The 25,260-nt window shown below is 36.1% G+C and overlaps 1 protein-coding gene across 2 annotated transcripts in view; it reads right to left on the bottom strand.

Moving 5' to 3' along the window:
• Zbtb20 (zinc finger and BTB domain containing 20) overlaps positions 1 to 25,260 on the bottom strand; it is a 703,280-nt gene that overhangs the window by 576,929 nt on the left and 101,091 nt on the right. For both annotated transcript variants that reach the window (XM_090346050.1, XM_090346059.1), the window contains one exon: positions 11,171 to 11,221. The gene's annotated coding sequence lies outside the window, so the exon portion shown is untranslated. The remainder of the gene's footprint in view (positions 1 to 11,170; positions 11,222 to 25,260) is intronic.

The raw sequence follows: 25,260 nt of genomic DNA, 5'->3' as shown, positions 1-25,260 counted from the left end.
AATAAAGGCATTTTTTCTTTGGGACAGGATGTATCATTTTCTATTTTACAAGTAGCTTCATTTATGAGGCTAATTATTGCCTGTATTGCAGAACCTAGATAGATATATACATTTAAAACTTGCACATTAAGAAAAAAAATCAGTGATAAGTGTAATAAAGTTACAATAATATCTACTGCTAAGAAGTCCTGCATTGATCCTTCAGCAATATTATTTCAAGTATTAAAGTATAAAACTTCTTAAACAAGTCACTTGGATTAGTTTTCATGCTTTTACTTTGGTGCCTAAAAATATCTTGCCTTAAAACTGTATTTGGCTATACTATGAAGTATAGGAAAAACACTACCTTTTCCTAACTGTAGCTATTAAAAAGCATATGAGGTAAGTAAATGTAAAATATAGTAAACTTGCCAGAAAACTGAAAGTAATTAAAAAGAAATGCCTTAATGTTTTTGTAATGGTAAACATTTAATTTACATCATCAGTAATTATTGATACATTTTAAGGAACAGGCATTGAATCAAGATTGCATTAATATCTCTCCAGTCCTAATTATAATGCCATAAATTTTATACTATTTTCTATTCTTTTCCATTTTCCCTACTTCTTTACAGGAGAATAGATTTAGAGAAGTAATTAATCTCAAATCATAGAAAGGAGTTGGTTAACACTGAAATTCAATTCTAACTCCAGGTAATGTTCTTTATGGTATAAGGAGTGCAAAACATATACATCAACGGAAATATCCATATAATTACTAGCAACTGTCTTTGAAATCCTATCAGTGTATTGATAGACCCACTTGAAGCTCTAGAGCTAAGACAGTCACTTAATTTTAAAACTGAAGCTAGTTCTGTACGTTTAACATTACTTTGGAAAGTAGTATATTCTAACATGGAAGGGAAATATGTTTCACAAGAAAAATTGTAGGACCATACTATCCACCATACAAAGGAACTATTGCTTTCTGTGAGGAATCCATTGTTTACAATGGTATTGTCTAACTGATATTTTGTTAATAAGCATATCATAGTCAAAAACACTTTAAGCTAAATAATATTTGAACACCAAGCTAGCCATTTTAGAAATACTAGAATTACAGATGTGATTATACATCTTTAAGAAAAATATTCCCATGTTTTTAAGTAGTCACCTTTTTATAGTAATTTAAATTTACTATTGTGAATTTAGCAACTAGAAAAAACAACTGGGAATGAGAATGGGGTTTTGAAGCAAAAATCTTAAATTGTTAGTAGAGTTTTTATTAATTATAAAAAATTTTATATAGAATTGTAAACACACTATAGTTCTCCATTTCAAATACCAATACTATCAGAGAAGTGTTTACATGTCTAGATATTTTTCATAGCTTATGTAAGGTAGCCTTTTTGTATTGTGCTTTTTATTTAGTACCTTCAGCTACATATATTTATTAAGATAACATGGACACTTTATCTTGAAAGACCCGCGGAGACCCGCACCCAAGGACGCACACACAGACCACTGGATGCAACAGGCAAGAGGATTTTATTCGGGCATATGTTCAGGCTCCCAAGTCCACTTGACCACGAGATCCGCAAGGTTCAGGTCAGTGTTTGGGCTCAGGCTCTCAGGTACACGTGACCTCGAGATCCGTGAGGTTTGGGTCAGTGGCTGAGAGCCACTCCCGATCTGTCTCGGGAGTGACTTTTTATACAGTCCTACAGTCCGTTATAGCAGAGCCCGTGCTTTTACAGCCAATAAGTTTAAAGCATTACAGCAAGGTCTGCACGCAGGCAGCCAATCCTTTTGAAACAAATTATACATTTTGACCAATAATCGCTCAGACAGGGCCCGGCGGGAAATATGTGCTGAGTTGTATCCCTCTGGCCTTTGGATGGGGAAGCGACCCTTATCTGAGTTAGCACATGTTGTTTGTGAGGTAGGATGGCTAGCTGCGGAGGCTGGTCAGCAGGATGTGGGCTAAGCTTGTAAAAACTACTACCATGGGGAAGGGGTAGGGTCAGATTTTACACAATTTCCTGCCCAGTTATGAGAGGTACGGGCATTAGTAAGGCGTGCTTACAAACTATTCTATGACCTCCCGGCTCTTATTAATTTCAAGTGGCCAAGTTCAAGGGACTCTAGGATCTGTCATCATCTCTGCCATCCAAGCAGAGGCTTACTGCATTGTATAAATGTCCTATTGGCATTTCGCTTGCTTAGTTGCTGGACTTGAACTCAGGGCCTGGGCACTGTCCCTCAGCTCTCCAGCTCAAGGCTAGCACCCTGCCACTTTTGAGTCCCAAACTTAGGGCCTGAGTGCCTCACCTCAGCTCTGCAGCTCAAGGCTTGCACTCTGCTCTGTGAGTCCTGAGCTTGGTGTGAAGAGCTAAAAAAGCGCCCCCATTCTGAAGCAGAAACCGTCTTGTTGTTTATGTAAGCTGTTCAGGGTATAGAGATGAAAAATAACTACCCCCAGACCCAAAATTATTCCCCATCAGTAAGCAGAATAAAAATCACCAAGGGCCCAGAGGCTGCACAAACAGGAACTTCTGAGCCCTAGTCAGCCATTGTTCACACAGGTGTCCATAAGCTCCAGGAACTAACCTATTTTGTGTCAAAATTAGACTGCACGTATAGCATTGTATAGCATTTGTTTCCCAAACCATAAAACTACTCTCTGACAGTTGAATGGGACCCGGCATCCTGAGAACTTCCCCTTGGTTTCCACCAGCCTGGGAAGCTCCCTAATCCCTATCTTATCTCACTCGACCACCTGATGGGTGTAAATCTGTGATATTTGCCTTTAAAAAGACTGTGTAAACCCTGACTGTCAGCTTCTCTCCCCCCCCACCTCACAGCATCACTGCTTTGAGGTGTGAGTGGACAAGTTCCTTGCTGGCTCCCTTAATCTATGGCCAGCTAGCCACAGTTCCTTAGTTAGCGAAAGCGTGAGTTAAACTTTAAGATGGCAGCACTATGGTTCTGACCTGGGGTCCTTCAATCTTTGCCTACTAAATAGTCTTCTGGATATTCTAACTACTATTACAAAATTGCTAATCTCAAACACCTTCTACTACTGCTCTGCTCATGGAAATAAAATGGGAAAATCCTATTCAAAAAGAAATAAAGTCTTTCTCCCCTGAAAATCTTATTTAATCATATATCCACATTATAGACAATATATATGGTTTTGATGTTATCTCATAGATTGTAATACTCCACAGGTATATATAATACCATGTGCTGCTATCCATATCATAAATACATTTTAATATAAGATGTATATGTATTAAAGTGATTTATTATATTTGACTGCCTACATACCTTGTTTTACAGAAATGGAAATATCTATGCATTTGCATTTTAGCCTTTATTCCTGAAAGTTAAAGAGAAAAATACTTAATCTGTTTTCATAACACAAATTCTAACTGAAATGAAATGTCCTTTAAAAACTATAATTAATGGCTGTGGTGTCAAAATGTACACCAAAGGGTCAAACCTTATAATTCACAGTTTGAGAGGTCATACCACAAATTATAACTTTAAAAAGCTGATTATTTGTGAGTAATTTGCCAAATCCATCTAGTGTACATTGAATACATGCGAAACATTCTTGAAAATAAAACAAATGTATGTCCAAGTGGACAGCTGATAGAGGAAATGGCCTTTTACTGAACAAGGCTTAAGTCCAGCATAATGACTTGGAATGCCTTTGAATGAGCATGCAAGCTGGAAGGCTAAACAGTACACATATCCAAAAGGACACATAATGACCAACCTGATCAGAGACAAAAACAGTCCACACAAATGTCCAAAGAAAGGGAACATACACACACATTTCTATTGATTGTATTACATTAATACACTTTACAGATAAAGGCTGAGCTGTTAAAGCAGAGATTTGCAATAGAGCAAAACCTTGATACATACGGCCATATACTATGATGCTAAATGAAAGGCTCTCTAGGATATAGAAACATAAGCCATATAATGAATGATTGTTGTTCTTAAGGTTCTATGTTATCTCTCATCTCTTTTGTTGTCCCTTGGTTATCTCATATTGTTACAGTATCTCATTTTGTTACCTGATATATCGGATATTTTTGTATTGTGAGATTCTTATCTTGAATTTACTACCAGAAAACCAGAAGTGGTGTGTGGCTCAACGGACAGGGCTGTAGCCTTGAGCTGAAGAGCTTAAGGGCAACACTCAGGCCCAGAGTTCAAATCCCACAACCGACAAAAAAAAAAAAAAAGAAAAAAGCTTCTGGAGAAAAAAAAATTGGTCAAAACCTGAAACATTTTATACTTATTTCCTAAAATATTTTTATTTATAACTCCTCAGTTAACTTTAAGGGAAAACCATAGAAGTTCTTCAGGAAAGAATTCCCAAGTTGTTATTTCTCTTCTCTTTTGTTGTCCTTTGGTTAATCTCATATTGTTACAGTATCTGACTTTGTTACCTCTTATATTTTATACATGTTTCTTTGTTTATTTTAAATAGGAAAGGGAAGGAGGGAAACAAGATGATTGGGAGAGGTTAGGGGAGGGAAATGGGGACAAAAACCTGAGAAGGGATATCAATGTGTGAGAAGTAATGCACCTTCTATCTGGTGAATATAACTATAACCCCTGTGCACTGTCCTTGGACTTCCTCAAGGCTAGAGCTCTACCCTGAGCCACAGCACCACTTCTGGCTTTTTTCTATGTATATGGTACCGAGGAATTGAACTCAGGTCTTCTTGCAGGCCAGGCAGACACACTACCACTAGGCCAAATTCCCGGCCGCAAGAAAGCCACTGATTTTTGAACTGTCAATTAAATTGCTTAACCAATCCCAGAATGTAAGGGTCATCAAAACAACTGTTTTAATGACAAAAGTTTTATAATATTTTATAACATGTATGTTGTTGTATTTCCCACAGTTATATTTAACACCTGTGTAGATCTTGGTATGGATCTCATATTCAACCAAATTTGCAGGAATTGGTAAAAAAGGATGGAGAAAGGAAAGTGGGAAGCCATATGCTTAGCTAATCTTCTCAAGCATTATTTTTGTGATTGTGGAAAGCAATCTCTGAACAATACACTCTGTTTACGTTTACCTAGTCAATACTATATTAATTTATTTGTCTTCCTAAAAACCTAAAAGGATTTTTTCTAAAAGTAATTATAGAATAAAATAAGGTAAAATTGATGAAAAAGGATGATAAAAATAGAGCATAAAGCAGCATATGTATATGTACACATGGAAAGAAAAGACCAATAAATCATAGTAAAAGGAATAAATTTTCTCTCTAATGTCTTCAATTCAATCATTTTAGAATAATAATTACAATAAATTAAATGAATATTAACAATTTCCTCATCTAGTTATACATTGTGATATGATATAACCCATATGATTTATGAGTCATGCAATATACTGGAGAGATGAATAATTATAATAAAGTATAATAAGCATTTTTATTATTAGAAATAAAGATTTTGATAAGGAAAAAATCAGTCTTCTTCCTTGTATCATAAGAAATGCTTGGAGATTAATTTTAAATGCCACTATATTCCATTATAAGAGAATTTTCTGACACATGTGAACATTCTGGACTTTTGATGCGTTGGGGAAATGTATGGCTCTCAAATATTGCTGTTACTAATGAGACTGTATATGTAGGTCACACTCACATAAGAATACACATTAGAAAACAATTCTTTTTCCTTTTAAGTCTAAGCTTAACTCTAGTTTACTTAGCCTGGTAGATATTTCTGTCATTTTGTTGGACCAACCCACACATACTAGGCTCTTGATCAGTCCTCGGCTGGACCATCTGGCTCTTTATTTACTCAACTCTTTTTTAATACTGACAAGTGTATTAGTAACACTTTCTTAATCACTAGTAAATAGGGAGCTACCACACAACTAACATATTTAATTCTGAATGTCACTAATTAGTTGTAGGTAGGAGTTAGCATTACAAAGATATGTTGAGCACTACTAGGGTAAGTAAGCTATCCACCTCAAAGGAAGAAAAGCATGTTAATATACTTCCCACTCATTAAAGGAGCAAACAAACAAACAAACAACAAAAATAACAACTGAGGGCGGGAGTTTGGCTTAAGGGTAGAGTGCTTGTCTAGCATGCATGAAGACTTGGGTTTGATTCCTCAGTACTACATAAACATAGAATAAGCCAGAAATGGTGCTGAGGCTCAAGTGGTAGAGCTCTGGCCTTGAGAAAGCCCAAGGACAGTGCTCAGGCCCTGAGTTCAAGGCCAAGGACGGGCAAAAAAACAAAACAAAACAAAAACAACTGAAAAACGTCACCAAAAGACAGATTTAAATACTTGGATATTTGGCGGAATGGTAAACACGGAAGAAAGATAAATGCAGCATTGTGGCAGGAACATAAATTTTCTATACATTGTTTTATTTCTGTATATCTTTTGACAAGGATAGTTATTAGTATGTTTCATGAGCACATTTTATTCAGTTAATAAACACTATTTTCAAAAGGATGCAAGGTGGATGAATTCTATTTTCAGAAACTGATCATTTGACATGTATTTAGGCATATATTAAGAAATTTTAGAAGCCTCACTAATCACTTAATTCATGAAAGTCTGAATTACTTGATTCTGTCAAATGAAATAGAATCTCAAAACAGATACTACTCTTTGAAGGAATCTATGAAGATAATCAATGAGAATGTATAGTATTATAAATAAGAATCAAACTGTGAATCTTTTATATCCATTATAGAATATATTTAATATTTGGTTGGAAAAAAATTATCTAAAAAATTTAACTTATTGTTAGATCCAGATTTTTCAAAGAACATTAGCCCAGTGTCACATGTGTGATAATTCAAGAATCATATTCACGATACCATATATCAACTCCTTTAATGTAGTGATTATGTGGAATATTAAGTCAGTTGTCGTCATTTGGAGGAACAAAGTAATAACATACACAAGAATTTTAGAGATTATTTCATACTTAAAGCTTATAAAGTAAGAGAGGAATATTGTTTAAGAAATATCAAAGAAGTGTGTGAATTTGTGAATGTGTGTATTTGTGTGTGTGTGTGTGAGATTTACTGTTACATAAACAACAATGGATAATTTTGCATGCAAACAAATTCAGTACAGAATGTAACTGAAGCTGTGTGCTATAATGGAACTTTTACTTCTCTGAACAATGATCAGCTAAGATGGAGCAGAGAAAATTCCAAAGGATGAAGCAGTGTAACGATATTCATAAGGCAGTATGTTGGAAATGAACTTTAAACTTGGAAGGGGGTGGGGGAAGAGAAAGTGGAAGGAAAAAAATGGGAAGGAATAACAATGTTCAAGAAATAATACTCACCACTTTATGAACGTAAGTATAACCCCCATACATCACCCTGATAATAAAATTTAAATTAAAAAAGCAATAATTAACTGGCTGACAAAGCTATTATTTGTGGCGGATATGTAAACAGGAAGAGCAGTAAAGTTGGTGGACTCCATTCATCCAGTAGCTTTGCCAGTATAGACTAGATGCCTGGAAATAGGCAAGACACAAAAATAATAAAACTGTGAGCCAACTAAGGAAAGTGTCAACAGAATCCAGTTCCAATTTTAAATATTGTTGAAAACATATACTGAAGAATATTTTCCCATGAGACAAGTATATATAACGTTCACAAAAATGTTGAACCACACTCATTTTATTTACCCTACATTGCAGAGCAGTATGCCCAAAAAGTATTTCCAATATATCTGGAAAAAAGTGGTTTAACATTATTTGGCAAAATTTCTGTGGATAGGTATGACCATTATATTGTTATGTGAACAGATGGTCAAAGTGAGTCCACTGCACTGACAGTGTTATGTGGGTCTTTTTATTCTGAACAATCAACCAAAACAAAAGGACAACACAAAAGAGGTCCTTGTGCAGTTTCCCATTTTTTGGCAGATTTATCTATAAAATATGAAAATAGAAAAGCAGCATGGGCTATAATTCTGCCTGTACCATTTTCCTATACTAGTTGATTGAATATTTATGCATTCATATTTTAAAATCATGGTATATGTAAGATACTAAAATACATGAAATATTTCCATACCATGATCTACTGTAAAAGGAGAATAATAGTCATATTTATCATTCTAAATTATATAGAGCTAATATATAACTTGTAAGAGAAAAACAAATTTTACACTTTTATCTATATTCAGTTCTGTTAACCAAACCTCAGAGAAAACATGCATTTTTTGTTTCTAGAGTAGTGTTTTTTAATTTTTTATTACTTTAAGTAGTTGAATAAAGGAGTTGTCACTTAAAAAAGTAGCTTATCTGTAAAATATATCATTAATGCAAACACAAAATTTCTAAATTAAAATTTATCTCTTGGAAGATACAAGCACTCCAAACACACACATACATAAACAGCCACACAATGATCACACACATATTGTGAACAAAATTCTTGGTATGGTAACTTCATTATGTTAGCCACCTAAAATATACTTTTTTATTTAAAAAGAGCTGGGAGTTTGACCTTGTGGTAAAGTGCTTGCCTAGCATGCAGGAAGACCTGAGTTCAATTCCTCAGTACCACATACAAGAAAAAAGCCGGAAGTGGTGCTGAGGCTCAAGTGGTAAAGCTCTACCCTTGAGAAAGTTCAAGCATAGTACTCAGGCCCTGAGTCAAGCCCAGGACTGGAAAAAAATGATAAAAAAAACGTGGTGTAAAAGAGATAAAATGAAGACTATGTTTTCTCTATAATTAGTAATTAAAACAAGAGACAAAGGCCTCATATCTAAAATATATCAACAGCTAAAATAATTGAATCACTCCAAAACTAATCTCCAAAGAACCAACCATCCCATTAAAAGATGGGCCAAAGACTTAAAGAGTCTTCTATGAAGAAGAAATAAGAATGGCCTATAGACACATGAAGAATGCTCGACATCTCTGGCCATAAAATAAATACAAATCCTTCTACTAATTATAATAAAAATATATGAAAAAAACAAAAACAAAAAAAAAATAAATGCAAATCAAAACAACTCCACCTCACTCCAGTGAGAATGGCCATGATCAAGAAATCTAATAACAACAGATGCTGGAGGAGATGCGGCCAGGAGGGATAACTACTACACTGTTGATGGGAGTGCAAACTCTTTCAACCACTATGGAAAGCAGTATGACAGTTCCTCAAAAGACTAAATATAGAACTCCGCTATGACCCAGCAATTCCACTATCTGGCATTTACCCACTCATCCAGAAACAAGGACATACTAAATCCACTAGCACAACGATGTTCATTGCAGCACTATTTACCATAGGAAAGATATGGAACCAACCCAGATGTCCCTCAGTTGATGAGGGGATCAACAAGGTGTGGTATTTATACACAACGGAATTCTATGCTGCTGTCAGAAAGAACAACATCTCTCCATTTGTAAAGAAATGGAAAGACTTAGAAAAAATCATATTAAGTGAAGTAAGCCAGACTCAAAGGAACTTAGGCTCAATGGTTTCCCTCATTTGTCATAATCAGTAGAAACCTTGGGCTCTCCTAGCAGAGATCTACAATAGAACAAAACCTAGATCCATACAGCCATATAGTATGATGCTAAATGAAAGGACCTCCAGGACATAGAAACAAAAGCCATATAATGAGTACTGTTGTCTTTAATGTACTATGTTATCTCTCATCTCTTTTGCTGTCCCTTGGTTATCTCATATTGTTACAGTATTTTACCTTGTTATCTGATATACTGGATATATGCATATTTGGTTATTTGAAATAAGATAGGGAAGGGGGAAAACAAGATGAGGGATGGGGCTAGAAGGAGATAAATGGGGACCAACACATGAGAAAGTATATCAATTTTTGTGAGGTAATACACCTTCTATCTGGTGAATATAATGTAACCCTTCTATTAATTACAATAAAAATATATAAAAAAGGAAGAAGATTTCATCAGTAAAATGAATCCAAACCATGTGACTTTGAAAACCTACATAAAAAAGAGAATTGTGGCAACTTACCTTCAGAAAAAGCAGATAAAATATGAGATTTAAAAGTACATCCTTAATACTTCTGTACCTTAAAATATTGCTGAATATTAATTTTTCATCAAGTTGTCATTTTCTTTGACATTTGGTTTTATTAATCAAGGCATTTATCATTAATTTGTAGAAAATATCATAATTAAGTCAAATAAAATAAAATCCTTAAAAGGTTAAAATTAGAAAGCAGGTGAATTAGAACTTTGACATTACCTTGTTGATAGGAGCTTTGTGGAAGTACAGAAATTAAGTGTTTTCAGAGTTTGGTACCAAAATCTTGGGGCTGCCTCATTTAAAAAAATAATATAAAGATTGATTTAAAACTCTCTGACAGTTTTGACATTCAGGTGAAAGTACCACTGCTACATTTGGAACAATTTGCATATCCCACTACTAAATGGTATGTTTTAGGTATGTACTGAGGTAAAGAAATGTAAAACATTCTTAAGTGTATAACATTAACAAAGCTAATGGTTTAATTTCATCTTCCCATCCCCCTGCAATGCAATCTCTGATTTTCTCTTCTATAATAATTTAATCTACCACGTTATTCTTCCTGGAAGGTATAACATGCAACTAAGAAGCAAGATAATTACAGCCCCCTCCTGTCTAAGACACCTCCTTCAACTCTATGAGCTCTTTATATACAACGCACCAAAGAAACACCTGTTATAAACTTCTTACCCAAAATTCTGGACTTCTGACTAGCAGCGCTATGTCATGTGTCCCTTGAAAATGCATTTTTGTCCCTTTTACCAACTTGTAAAGATATTTCTGAGGGGTAATATGTACTAACTGTTCCTCTAAGCGAGTAAGTCTGTTTAAGGAAAGTGAAAGGTATAAAATTGGAAGGATTCAAACTTATAACAAAAAGGGACAGGTAGGAGACACACTGTACATTCCTATTCAGAAGAAAGAAGGGGTAAAACCACACTGACTACTCTTAAATATTTTCAGATGATGTAGGGTTTTTTTTTTACTTATAATTTCAGATTACTGTTAGGAAGGCTTAGAAAATGATATTTAATATGCTAAGAAAACTAAAGTAAGTAAATTCAAAGTCTTACAAATACTAAAACATTTCAAAAGAAAAAAGTCACGATTTAATATCACTGAACATTACCTTCAATCTTCAAAGTCTTACTGGACAGTTCAAACAGTACGTTCTGTATACCTACAATAAAACAAAAATAATTAACATTATAAGTACTCCAAAAAATACATTTCAATCATAACTTCATGATTAATTTGATATCAGAAGTTGGTATATGAGTTTGTTTATGACAACTAAAACTTACAGTCTAAAAAATATAAAAGTTATTGCATTCTGAAGTATAAGCAGTATAACTCTATAGTGAAAGGTGGTATAATCACTCCATATAAATGTTATTAATAGTATGGTATTATGAAAAGTTTTCTTAATTTATATTAGTAATTGTATCTATATTTATTTGTATGCCTCTCCTAAAGCTAATTATATTAATAATTGTATCTAATTTTTATTTTTATTAAGCTAGTCTCAAACTATTTATTTGCTTATTCTTTGTAACAAAGATATTCTCTAGATTATAAGGTATAACAAGTGAAAGCACTGGTTAGTTAAGATATTTACCAAGACACATACTTCATCATATAATTAACAGTAACAGAGATATTTACATAAACACATAAAATCTAGAAAAAACACTAAAAATCCAGGGTGTAAAGAACTAGGGGGCAGCGGGTACCTTGATCACTTAATACCCATGATAGCAACAATAGAACAGTGCCTTATAATTCCTGCTTTAGCACCTATGCTACTAGCAGTTTCACCCAGATTTGTACACAGAAATGACTCATTAAAAAACTGTGGATGAGCCACTTTTTTTTTTCTTTTTTTTGCCAGTCCTGGGCTTGAGCTCAGGGCCTGAGCACTCTCCTTGGACTTTCTCAAGGCCAGAGCTCTACCACTTGAGCCTCAGCACCACTTCTGGTTTTTTTCTATGTATGTGGTACCGAGGAATAGAACCTGGGTCTTCATGTATGCTAGGCAAGCACTCAACCACTAGGCCAAACTCCCAGCCCAATGAGCCACTTTTTTTATGCCAGTCCTGGGACTTGAACCAAAGACCTAGGTACTGTCCTTGGGCTTTCTCAAGGCTAGCACTCTACCACTTGAGCTACAGCACTACTTCTGGCCTTTTCTATTTATGTGATTTCAGGGATTGAACCTAGGGATTCATGCATGCTAGGCAAGCACTCTCCCACTAAGCCATACTCCCAGCCCCTAGAAGAATCACTTTTAGACTTTCTTTCCTTCTGACTCCAGACAATCAAAGCTAAAGCTGAGAGTAGTAGAGTAGGCAGTATGTTGAAATGGCTTCAAAGACAACTTGGTTGACTTTCATTATAGATGATTTAAGTAGAGAAAACGCATTATTAAAAACTGAGTTTGATGTTGTATGTCCTTGTAAAGTGATCTAACTTTCTTGTAAAATCTCAATAATGACCTTGATGTCATGTTTACTAATAATCTCCATGGAGATTAAGCCATTCAAAGTCTCAAAAGCAGTTTTACTAAAGAAATATAATGCATAAACATAAACTAATCCTATAAGTCGGTATATTTGGCTACAATGAAAGAGTCTTTCCAATTAAAAGAATAAATCTGCAGATTTTAATTGACTGGATATTTAATAAGCATATGTAATATTTCTCAAGAAGGAAAACAAATAACAATGCCATATATACCATTAAACCAAAAAGAACATGAGCTTAGACTATACTGATAGTCAAACTGGATCTAGTAAAGGAAAGTGACAAGGATCTTATTTTCAAAATACTTTGGCAATATTAGCCTTACTCTGTAATGCAAAACTTTTGAGGAATTGTCATACTGCTTTCCATAGTGGCTGAAAGAGTTTATATTCTCACCAACAGTGTAGAGGATCACTACTTTTCATTTACCAAGGATATGGAAACAAGAGCTTTATCTTGTGTGCTTGTTGTTCTTACGGCACTATTATTTCTCTTTTTTCCCCTTTAGTTAATCACATATTGTTATTGTATCTGACTTTGTTACTTTGTATATACATTTATTTGTATATCTGAAATAGGAAAGGGAAGGGGGAAAACAAGATGATTGGGAGAAAAATTGGCATGGTGGCTCACACCTGTAATCCCAGCTACTCAGGAGGCTGAGCTCTTAAGATCAGCTCTTAAGACCTGAGACTCTTTTTTTTGTGTGTGTGTTTTACACATTGTCCTTTATTTATTTATTTACTTATTTATTATTGTAATTAATAAAAGGGTTACATGATATTTGCCACATAGAAGATGCATTAATTCACATATATTGATACCCTTTCACATGTCTTGGTCCCCATTACCCGCCTCTCCACCCCCCTCCCCGTCTTGGTTTTCCCCCCTTTCCTATCCAATTTCAAATAACCAAATACAAATAAATCCAATATATCAGATAACAAAGTGAGATACTGTAACAATATGAGATAACCAAGGGACAGCAAAAGAGATGAGAGATAACATAGTACATTAAGGACAACAATCATTCATTATATGGCTTTTGTTTCTATATCCCAGAGGTCCTTTCATTTAGCGTCATACTATATGGCCTTATGTATCAAGGTTTTGCTCTACTGCAGATCTCTGCTAGTAGAGCCCAAGGTTTCTACTGATTATGACAAATGAGGGAAACCATTGAGCCTAAGTTCCTTTGAGTCTGGCTTAATTCACTGAATATGATTTTTTCTAAGACTTTCCATTTCCTAACAAATGGGGAGATGTCATTTTTTCTGACAGCAGCATAGAATTCCATTGTGTACAAATACCACAACTTGTTGATCCACTCATCAACTGAGGGACATCTAGGTTGGTTCCACATTTTTGCTATGGTGAATAATGCTGCAATGAACATTATTGTGGTAGTGGATTTAGTATGCCCTAGTTTCTGGATGATTGGGTAAATGCCAAGTAGTGGAATTGCTGGGTCATAGGGGAGCTCTTTGTTTAGCCTTTGAGGCACTGCCATACTGCTTTCCTAAAGCAGAACTAAGGAAATGGAAAAACCTCCCAAGCTCCTGGATTGAAAGAATCAACATCATGAAAATGACAATCTTGCCAAGGGCTATCTACAAATTCAACGCAATACCCATCAATATCCCAATGGCATTCTTTAATGAAATAGAAGAGGCAATCCAAAATTTCAAATGGAACAATAAAAGACCCCGTATAGCAAAAACACTTCTTAGCAGAAAGAACACCGCAGAACAAATTTCAATTCCAAAGTTTAAACTCTATTACAGAGCAATAATTATCAAAACAGCTTGGTACTGGCACAAGAACAGGCCTGAAGACCAATGGAATAGATCTGAGGACCCAGATATTAAACCACAGACCTATAGCCACCTAATCTTTGACAAGGGAGCCAAAAAAATAGAATGAAAGAAAGACAGCCTCTTCAACAAGTTGTGCTGGCAGAACTGGTTAAGCACCTGCATAAAACTAAAGTTAGATCCTTCTTTGTCACCCTGCACTAGAATTAACTCCAAATGGATCAAAGACCTCAAAGTAAAAGCCGACACACTGAAAACTTTACAAGAAGGAATAGGAGATACACTAGGCCTCCTTGGCACAGGTCGAAACTTTCTTAATAAGGATCAAGAATCACAGCAAATAAGAGAAAGGCTGGATAAGTAGGACTGCATTAAACTGCAGAGCTTTTGTATGGCAAAGGACATAGCTAGTAAGTTAATTAGGAAGCCTACAGAGTGGGAGAAGATCTTCACCAACCAAACAACGGACAAAGGCCTCATATCTAAAATATATCAACAGCTCAAAAAATTGAATCACTCCAAAACTAATCTCCAAAGTAACAACCATCCCATTAAAAAATGGGCCAAAGACTTAAAGACAGTCTTCTCTGAAGAAGAAACAAAAACGGCCTATAGACACATGAAGAAATGCTGGACATCTCTGGTCATAAAAGAAATGCAAATCAAAACAACGCTAAGATTCCACCTCACTTCAGGTAGAATGGCCAGGATCAGGAAAACAAATAACAACAGATGCTGGAGGGGATGTGGCCAGGAGGGAGCACAACTACACTGTTGGTGGGAGACTCTTATCTCCAATTAACCTCTAGAAAATGGAAAGTGGGGCTTAGCTCAAGGGTAGGGTGGTAGCTTTGAGCTGAAGAGCTCAGGACAGTGCCCAGACAGAGTTCAAACCCCATGACTCACCAAAAAACAAAACAAAACCATGAGAAATGGTATCAATGTGTGAGAAGTAAAGCACCTACTACCTGGTGAACGTAACTGTAACCCCTCAATACATTACACCAACAATAAGAAAAAGAAAACAAATAGTGATCCTAAAAGATAGCCTAAAAGAAGCTACACATTCAGAAAGCCAACAAGATGAAATCAATCCCTCCAAGACTTATGAAGCTAGTTGAGTTACAGTACAGCCATACTGCTAATGAGCAGTATAACATATACATTCTGGCTTTGTGAAACAGTTTGTCCAGAGACATTTGATAAGCTCTGTGATAGAATTCAAGAATTCTTTCTAGGGGCCAGAAATTTGGCCTAGTGGTAAGGTGCTTGCCTAGCATGCAAAGACCCCATGTTGAATTCCTTGGTACCATATACATAGAAAAACACAGAAGTGGTGCTGTGGCTCAAGCGGTAGAGCTCTGGCCTTGAGAAAGCCCAAGATCAGTGCTCAGGCCCTGAGTTCAAGCCCCAGTAGTGTAAAAAAAAAAGAATTATTTCTAACAGTGGCCTATTTAAGTCATAGGAAAGTCATATAAAATTAAAATGAACTCACTGACTTCAATAAACTGAAGCTCTAGGCCCACAAGGAAGACCATTAACTTGATTCAATTATTTTATTCTTATGAGGCATGGAATTTGCTCTTCCAAGCAATTTAAATAAATAAATAAATAAATAATCCTAAAATCCAGTCAACTTATTTAATACTCTTATTTGTCTCTTTAAAAGTAATCCAAGCCCTTCTTTACTTGCAGCTTTTTACTGTTTGTTTTTATTTCCCAATTGCAGAGTGCCTTAAATATTTTTTTTAAAAATCAACACACCAACAATTAGAACTCAATGATTATAAAAAGTACATAGTCTAACCTGTTTAATTATTAACAGGTAAACAATGCATTTCTGAATTATTTACTTGGTTTCCTTTTAAAACTTAAAAAGGTTTTCAGTTTGGAATATGTGCCCTTGAAATAATTATTTGGAGTCCTTGAAATAATTATTCAAATTTATTATAAAATAATTATTATATAATGCTATGTATTATATATTTTTGTTTTAAAAACCTTGAAGTTATTTTTTTAAATTAACTTTTAAACACATAATGCAACCAGGCACCACTGGCTTACACTTGTAACCCTAGCTACTTAGGAGGCTGCGATCTGAGATTGCAGTTCAAAGTCAGACAAGTTGGTCAGACTCTTATCTTCAATTAACTACCAATGAAGCTATGGCTCAAGTGGTAGAATGCTAACCTTGCGCTCAAAGACCAAGCTAAGCCCTGAGTTCAAGACCCAGAACCAGCACAAAAGAGAAAAATAAAGCAAAAGCAAAACAAAGCAAACAGTTAACAAAAACAGAACAAGAGCTTAACACTTATTAAGAAGGAATAGAATAAATCTGCATGTTTTATAACTTACTGAAATTCTTTTCATTCTAACTTTTCTTTACCCACTTTCAGATAATTACTTTCACAATTCATTTGAACAGATTGAGTAGAAATACTCAGGGATCAATTAATTTTATTGAAATAATTGTTTTGAAGCAAATATTTATACAAAATTCTTATTATTAAACAATCCATAAGAAATATGAAACTACAGAAAAATTTTTAAATTCTGAAATTTAAAAGGAAATAAAGAAAAATTAATTTTTCTCTATAAAGCAATAGCTCAGCAAATTTACTGACAAACTGTTTCTACTTGATACAACAATTGATTACTTGTAATTTTGGTTAATTAAATTAATAAAATTTTCTGGTTAAACAGTGGTAAGGAGTTTCTATTTTGATCTATTTTTACTAAAAAATCTAAAATGTACAATTGAGATTGCTTTTTTTTGTCTTTGTAGAGGATACCATAATTTTATCTTTCATTAAATGTAAGAAAAAACTCATATAACCTTAAAGAATGGCTTTGATTTAGGGGAGATATAAAACTCTCTGAAATGATGATGAAACCAAATATCTTTTAATCCAGAACAGTATATATGTTCAGAAAAATTAGATTTCCAAGAGTCCAAATATCCACATTAAAATGCCTTGCTTTCTAATTTTACAGATTTCTAAATTCTTATAGAGATTAACTGAATAAAGAGTAACATCAAGTCAGAAAAAAGTTGTTTGAAGTTGCTTTTAGAAGGTGTCTTCAATAATGAGCTATTACAATTTGTTTTCCGCCTTTTTTAAGGAGTATAAAAACAATTTTGATTCATTTAGTCCTAGTCAAAGGTTAAGTAGTCTCCTTTTAGGACAATTATTGTACCTTTTCTTTTAGCATTAAAACAAAACAGCACTGCTTTCAAATCACTGCACATTTTACAACTGGAAATAACATTTTTCTTATATTTTTTTAAGTTTCAGAGGAGGCAAACATCAAAAAAAATATACCTTGCCACCCAATAACTAAACATATAAAAGAAATAGCCAACACCTATGAATTCTCTGCATGCAGGAGCATGTGTGTTTATTCCTTTCAACATCACAAAAACTTCAGGTATATTTCAGCATTATCCGTATTATATTGATATTTCAATTGAAGCATAGAGAAATTAATTTGCCAAAGAACATTTTTCCATATATTTTTTATTGTAATTAATAGAAGGGTTACATGATATTTGCCAGATAGATGGTGCATTAATTCCCATACACTGATACCCTTTCACATGTCTTGGTCCCCATATCCCTCCCTCCCACCCCCATCCCTCATCTTGTTTTCCTCCGTTCCCTATCCAATTTCAGATAAAAAATATAAATATATCCGATATATCAGTTAACAAAGTGAGATACTGTAACAATATGAGATAACCAAGGGACAGCAAAAGTGATGAGAGATAACATAGTACCTTAAGAACAACAATCATTCATTATATGGCTTATGTTTACATCATATTTTAGATGACAAGTTTAACAAACAAGTGTTCAAAGAGGGAATCTCTAATTACAATCTCTGGGACTTAGTATTTAGAACTTAATCAAAATTAGGCTAAGGGTTTGTATGTCATAGAAACATATTAATTTATGAAATAAAACATTATGTCTATAGAGTCATAGGTTTTTATGTCTATATAGCTATGTTTGTATTTCCATTACCATGTCTGTTGCTTTGGGTATGCAGTTATTGAGTCCTCGCTCTTGTACTCTTTGGATTTAATAGCTGCATATTAAGGATACCATGTGCCTTTTGTTCCTTAGGTCTTGACTTGTCTCACTCAACATGATTCGCTCTAGATTCATCCACTTCCCTGCGAATGCCATTATTTTATCTTGACTGTTGGCTATGTAGAATTCCATTGTGTATATATACCACATTTTCTGTATCCATTCATTTGCAGTAGGGCATCTGGACTGTTTCCATCGCCTGGCTATTGTGAACAGTGCAGAGATGAACATAGCAAGCAGGTGTCGTTATAATATCCTGGGTCATGCTGTTCAGGATAGATGCCCAGAAGTGGAATGGCGGGATCATAGGGAAGGTCTATTTTCAGTTCTTTTAGGAACCACCACACTGTTTTCCAGGGTAGTTGAAGTAGTTTACATTTCCACCAGCAGTGCAATAGGGTTCCTTTATCTTTCACAACCCCGCCAGCATCTGTCATTGTCTGACTTCAAGATCTTGGCCATTCTTGTTGGGGTAAGGTGGTATTTTAGGGTTATTTTCATTTGCATTTCCTTTACGACCATAGATGATGAACATTTTCTCATATGTTTTTCTGCCATTTTAATCTCTTCTTCTGATAGGTCTCTCTTTAGTTCCCTTGCCCATTTAGTGAATGGTTTATTGGGTTTTCAGGGGATTCATTTCTTGGGATGGTGACATCTCTCTCGTCCCTTCGCTCTTGTTATCTTTTGGGCTTTGCCTGGGACTTTGATTATTTATATATGTCGTAATTCATCTTCGCGCTCTCTTCGGCATTGAGAACTGTTGTTGTAGTTTGCTCTGTAGTCAGTAGGTAGCGGTCTTTACTTGGATTGGGACCGGTGGTTCTGGGAATATGTGAATACCTGTGGTTCTCAGCCAAATTGATTCCTCTGATGACTAGGTCAGAGTTTGCCGTTTTTTCAGGTGTTAGGTCGGTTCCCAGAGGCTGTGTGCTGCTGCACGACTAGCTCTCAGCCCAACCAGTGGCCTCACAGCGGGCCGTGGGATGGATCTGCGAGCTTCAGTGTCAGCGTGCTGGGCAGATGGTTGGTTTTCCTGTGGTAACCCAGGCCAAGGGTCTGGGATTTGGGAGATTCCAGGGGCTCTCAGCAGGACCAGCAGCTATCCGCTCTGTTCCCAGGGGCGGGGCCTAGCTGAGGATGTGGGCTCTAAGAGTGGAGCGTGCCTTTCTGATTCTCAGAAGGGGAGAGTGGCTGCTGGTCGTTCCTTCAGTTCCCTGCTGGTTTGTCAGAGAGTCTGTGACTGTGGGGGCCCCTTGGTGCTGTCTTGCTCAGGATTCACAGCTGGAGGATGCCTGGCTCAAGATTTGAGGGGGACAGATTCTCGCTCCTATTTTCCCGCACACCCCACCCATTGTTGTAAGGCAGGGTCTCAGTGCCCCCCATTCTCCAGACCCATTGGCCTAGGAGAGGAACCTGCTGGGCCGGTGGGAGTTGCAACAGCCCCGACTCCCTTGGTGGGGTGCTGGGTCTTACTGCTGCCCGCCTGTCAGTCTCCAGTCAATGTCCTGGGGGAGGGGGCTGTTGAGGGAAGGGACAGGATTCTAAATTCCTTGCCCCCTGCTCCTGTCGGTCTTTCTCGGGTGGGGTGGAGGGGTCTGAGTTAAGTTCTATTGCTTGGTACCAGCTCTGCTTTCCCAATGGGTTTGGGGACCTGCTGCGCTACTCAGACCTCTGTGTTCGTCTGTGGGTGCTGCATGGTGTTGGAGAATCCTTCACTCCCCTCGGATCTCCGCGGCCGCCTGTTTCCCGCATCTGGGTTCCGCTGCTTGCTGTTCTGGTTCTGTGTCTGGGTTCCACTGCTTCTGTGGCTTGCTGGCCCGGTCCTATGCTGGTTTCTGCAGCGGTCGGGGCTGCCCAGCCCAGAGCCCTCCGCCACAGGCTTTCGCGGCTCAGAGCCAGTTGCGAGGGGTGGGGGAGGGGTCCTCCTGTCTGAATTCTTTGAGAAAGTTGGATGTAAGCTTTATCTGGATTTCTTTTCCGGTTTGAGTCCTTCTTGAGTTTGTTGTTGTGGATGATTTCTTAAGGTAATTGGCTCGTGGGACTCCCTGGTTCTCTCTTTTTGTGAGAGAGAGCTAGGCAGCATCCCTATTGTCTCGGCACCATCTTCCGCTCGGTCCCAAAGAACATATTTATACTTTAGTACAGAATCCAGTTAGTCTGGACACGCAGTTCATGTTCATTATCTCTCTATTTTGTTAGGATCCTCTAGCTATTACCTTACTCTCTATAAAATGTTTCAATCACTTATAATATCAAATTTTAAGTACTTGGTTTTTCCAAGTTTTCCACAACGTCTCTGGTGTACTAATTGCAACATATACTATCCAGTCAATCTTCCTATGAATTATTTCTTTTTTGCTTCTGTAAGGATGCTGTTGCTGATGACTGTGATGTAGAATTTCTCTTTTCAGCCACCTGAAAACAGACTGGCCCATTGCCAATGCCAATTCTTTTGGGAAACATCAATACTTAAAAGAAATCCATAAGCAGGCATTGTGGTTCACGACTGTAATCCTATCTACTCAGGAGTCTGAGACCTGAGAATCAAGGTTCAAAGCCAGCCCGGGCACAAAAATACCTAAGACTCTAATCTCCAATTAACCCCTAGAAAATGGGAAGTAGGGCTTGGCTCAAGGGTAGGGCAGTAGCCTTAAACTGAACAGCTCAGGGACAGTGCCCAGGCCCAGAGTTAGGGTGGTAGCCTTGAGCTGAAGAGCTTAGGGAGAGTGCCTAGGCCGAGCTCAAGCCCCATTTTATTTTAAAAATAAAAATAATAACAATAAATTCATATATTTTATTCTCAAATCAATCACTTCAGCCTTATTATGAAGCATCATTTTCTCTAATATCCCTGTGTTTCTCACTTTCTCAGTAGAAGAATGTCTGATGAGGATATATAGGGGTTGCCCGTTTCCACTGAGTGTCATTCCAAATAAGCTTCTACTTAGCTAAAGAATGAATCACTAATCTTTAATGTCCTCAGGAATAATCATTATTTTAATATTGTCTTCTTACTCTTCTCTTTTACTTGTAGTTATCTATTTAGGGCCTTCTCCCTCCTTTTATAGCACATTATCTACATTTCTGTTTAGAAAACACTTATCAAATTGACTAATATATGGTATGTTTAGGGAAAAGAAACAACTAACAAACTAACAAAATGAATATCTAAGGAAATGGAAAGAATTTTAAAAAAGTAATATTAAGTGAAGTAAGACCCAAAGGAACATAGGCTCAATGGTTTCCCTCATTTGTCATAATTAGTGTAAACCTTGGATCCTGGTAGCAGAGATTTACAATAGGGCAAAGCCTAGATACATAAGGCCATATAGGATGAGGCTAAATGAAAGGACCTCAAAGATATAGAAACAAGAGCCATATAACGTGTGACTACTGTCCTTAATGTACTATGCTATTTCTTATCTTACCTTGTTATCTGATGTATTGTATATATGTTTATTTGAAATAGGATAGGGAAGGGGGGAAAACAAGATGAGGGGAGGGGCTAAAGGAGGGAAATGGGGACAAAAAAATGAGAATTAATGCACCTTCTATCTGGCGAATATAATGTAACCTTTCTATTAATTACAATAAAAAAATTTTAAAAAGTGGAAATATTTTCAGGAATGGGAGAAGACAGCACATGAACACAGGAAGGAAACATGAGCAAATATAGTCATTGTATTCAATATATTTTACATAAAATATATACCTTTATACACCAAAAAGTAAACTAAATATGCTTTTTCATGTCCCTCCCCATTTTCTAAGTTATAATAGCTTATAATTATTTCTGTAAAATCTCATTTACTGTGCATCCTTCCACATTAGGGATGTTACTGTTGTGTTTATTCACAATTCAAATGAATGGCATACACTAAGCCCTCATACATTTGAGTAATAAATATATATGATCATTAGGAAATTATTAATCAAAGTGTAAATAGTTACCTAACTCCTACAATGGACTAAAAAATTTCCTTAATTTGTAAGTTGATGTATAATTGAATGGAATTTTCATGAAACTGAAAGCAGTGGTAATGTCAAACTCCTTTTATAATGAAAGAATGGTTCAATTTCCATGAAACATGTAAGAGTCCAGTTGAGAAAAAAAAAAACAAAAACCTTAAGAAGAGTAATATGATATACTTAAGGGAATCATCTCAGAAAACTTCCCAAATATCGACACAGACAGGCCCATCCTGATACAAGAAGCTTTTAGAACCCCAAACAGACCTGACCAGAAAAGGACATCCCAGTGCCACATTATAATCTGTACAGGATCAATAAAGATCAAGGAAAGAATCCTTAAAGGAGCCACGGAGAAGAGAACAATCACCTACAGAGGAAAATCAATCAGAATAACCACAGATTTCTCAGCAGAGACCATGCACGTAGGAAGAGCTTTGAATGATGTGTGCCATGCCCTAAAGACAAATAAATATCAACAAAGAATACTGTACCCAGCTAAGCTTTCATTCACAACTGAGGGAAAAATAAAAACCTTCCACAGCAAGGAAAAATTGAAACAGAATATATCCACCAAACTGGCATTACGGAAAATTCTCAAAAATGTTCTACACATTGAAAATCAACACAAACACGATATTGACAGAGAAATGACACCTAAAAAGCATATCAGGTAATTACAGCTAGAATTGACAAATCTCAGGCTCTAACAAAAAAGGGAGAATTGGCAGGACTTACTAAATATTTTTTTATCCTAACCATCAACATCAATGGACCTAACTGTCCAATTAAATGACATGAACTGACTACCTGGATCAAAAAGTGAGATCCAGGCTGGGAGTTTGGCCTAGTGGTAAGAGTGCTTGCCTAGCATGCACGAACACCTGAGTTTGATTCCTAGGTACCACATACATAGAAAAAAAGACAGAATTAATGCTGAGGCTCAAGTGGTAGAGCTGTAGCCCTGAGAAAGTCCAAGGATAGTGCTCAGGCCCTGAGCTCAAGTTCAAGACTGGCAAAAAAAAAAAAAAAACTAAGATCCATCTTTCTGCTGTCTTCACGAGACATATCTTCCCCCACCTAAAAAAACAAACATACTCTCCAATAATCACTGTGTTTGGATCTATGTGTAGTTTTAGTGTAAATAACATTTGTTTGATGAAGTTGGGTACTATGGCATTAGCTGTGTAGATATTTACAATGGTTATATCCCCTTGAAGGAGAGATCGTTTTAGTAGTATGTAATAACCTCTGTGTCTCTTCTCACTATGCTGTTTAATTGGAGAGTTAAGTCCATTGGTATTAAGGGTTAGCCCCTGCCATTTTTTTTTTTTTATTTCGTTGGGGACTGTGACGTGTCAATTCTTGCTGTAATTAGTTGGTATGCTTTTTAGGTCACCAGGAGGGATCACTACTACTCTGTGGGTAGGAGTGTAAACTTGTTCAACCACTATGGAAAGTAGTATGGTGGTTCCTCAAAAGACTAAATATAGAGCACCCCTATGACCCAGCAATTCCATTCCATGCCATTTACCCAAATGTCCAGAAACAAGGACATACTAAAGCCACTGGCACAACGATGTTCATTGCAGCACTATTTACCATAGTAAAGACATGGATCCAACTCAGATGCCCCTCAGTAGATGATTGGATCAACAAGATGTGCTATTTATACACAATGGAATTCTATGCTGCTGTCAGAAAGAACAACATCACCCTGTTTGTAAGGAAATAGAAAGACTTGGAAAAAATCCCATTAAGTGAATTAAGCCAGACCCAAAGGAACATACGCTCAATTATTTCCTTCATTTGTAATAATTAGTACACATCTAGGACACTCCTAGCATAGGACTACTATAGTGCAAAATCTAAATACATAAGGTCATATAGGATGAGAGTAAATGAAAGGATCTCCAGGATATGGAAACAAGAGCTTTATCTTGTGCTTGTTGTATTTAATGTACTATGTTATTTATCTTCTCTTTTCTTGCCCTTTGGTTAATCTCACATTGTTACTGTATCTGAATTTGTTACCTGGTATAATGTATATAGGTTTATATGAAATAGGAAAGAGAAGGGGGAAAACAAGATGATTGGGAGGGGAACATGATGATGGGGGGAGGGCAATGGGGACAAAAACATGAGAAGAGTTATCAATGAGAAATAATGCACCTACTATCTGGCGAATATAACTGTAACCCCTCTATACATTACAATAAAAAAGAACTTTGGACAAACTACAACAAACATTTGCTTAAAGTTCAAAACAAGCCTTTTGACCATGTTAATTGTTCAGCTATATTTTTAAAAGCTATTAAATTTTCACACAATTCATTTTTAATAAACTCATCCTTTACCCATGAGTCTTTAATCCTTAAGATTTTCATTGCTTCCTTGTTTCAGAATATAGTTAGATATCTTATATGTCCATTTCACATTAAATTACATTTGTCATGATAATCACTTCCTCCTTAAAAATTCTTTCAGATTCTAAATTTCTTAATTAGAATATACCTTCATATATCAAAAAGTAGACTACAATTTTTCTTCTCTCTCTGCTTTTGAAAATTGTATTCTAAGCAGGGGCCAGTAGCATTTATGCTTGTAATACTACTAAGGAGGCTGAGATCTTAGGATCACAGTTTGAAACCAACTCTGGTAAGAAAGCCTGTAAGATTCTTATCTCCAATTAAGCACTAGAAGGCTGGAAATGGAGCTGTGGCTAAAAAGGCAGAGTTGTAGCATTGGTCAAAAAGCTCAGAACAGCACCCAGGCCCTTAGTTCAAGTTCCAGAACCAGCAAAAATAAACTACTTA

Source organism: Megascapheus bottae, chromosome 1 (genome assembly GCF_031878675.1).
Source record: "Megascapheus bottae isolate mThoBot1 chromosome 1, mThoBot2.hap1, whole genome shotgun sequence".
Taxonomy (NCBI): Eukaryota; Metazoa; Chordata; class Mammalia; order Rodentia; family Geomyidae; genus Megascapheus; species Megascapheus bottae.
This window is presented reverse-complemented; position numbering and strand designations above follow the sequence as displayed.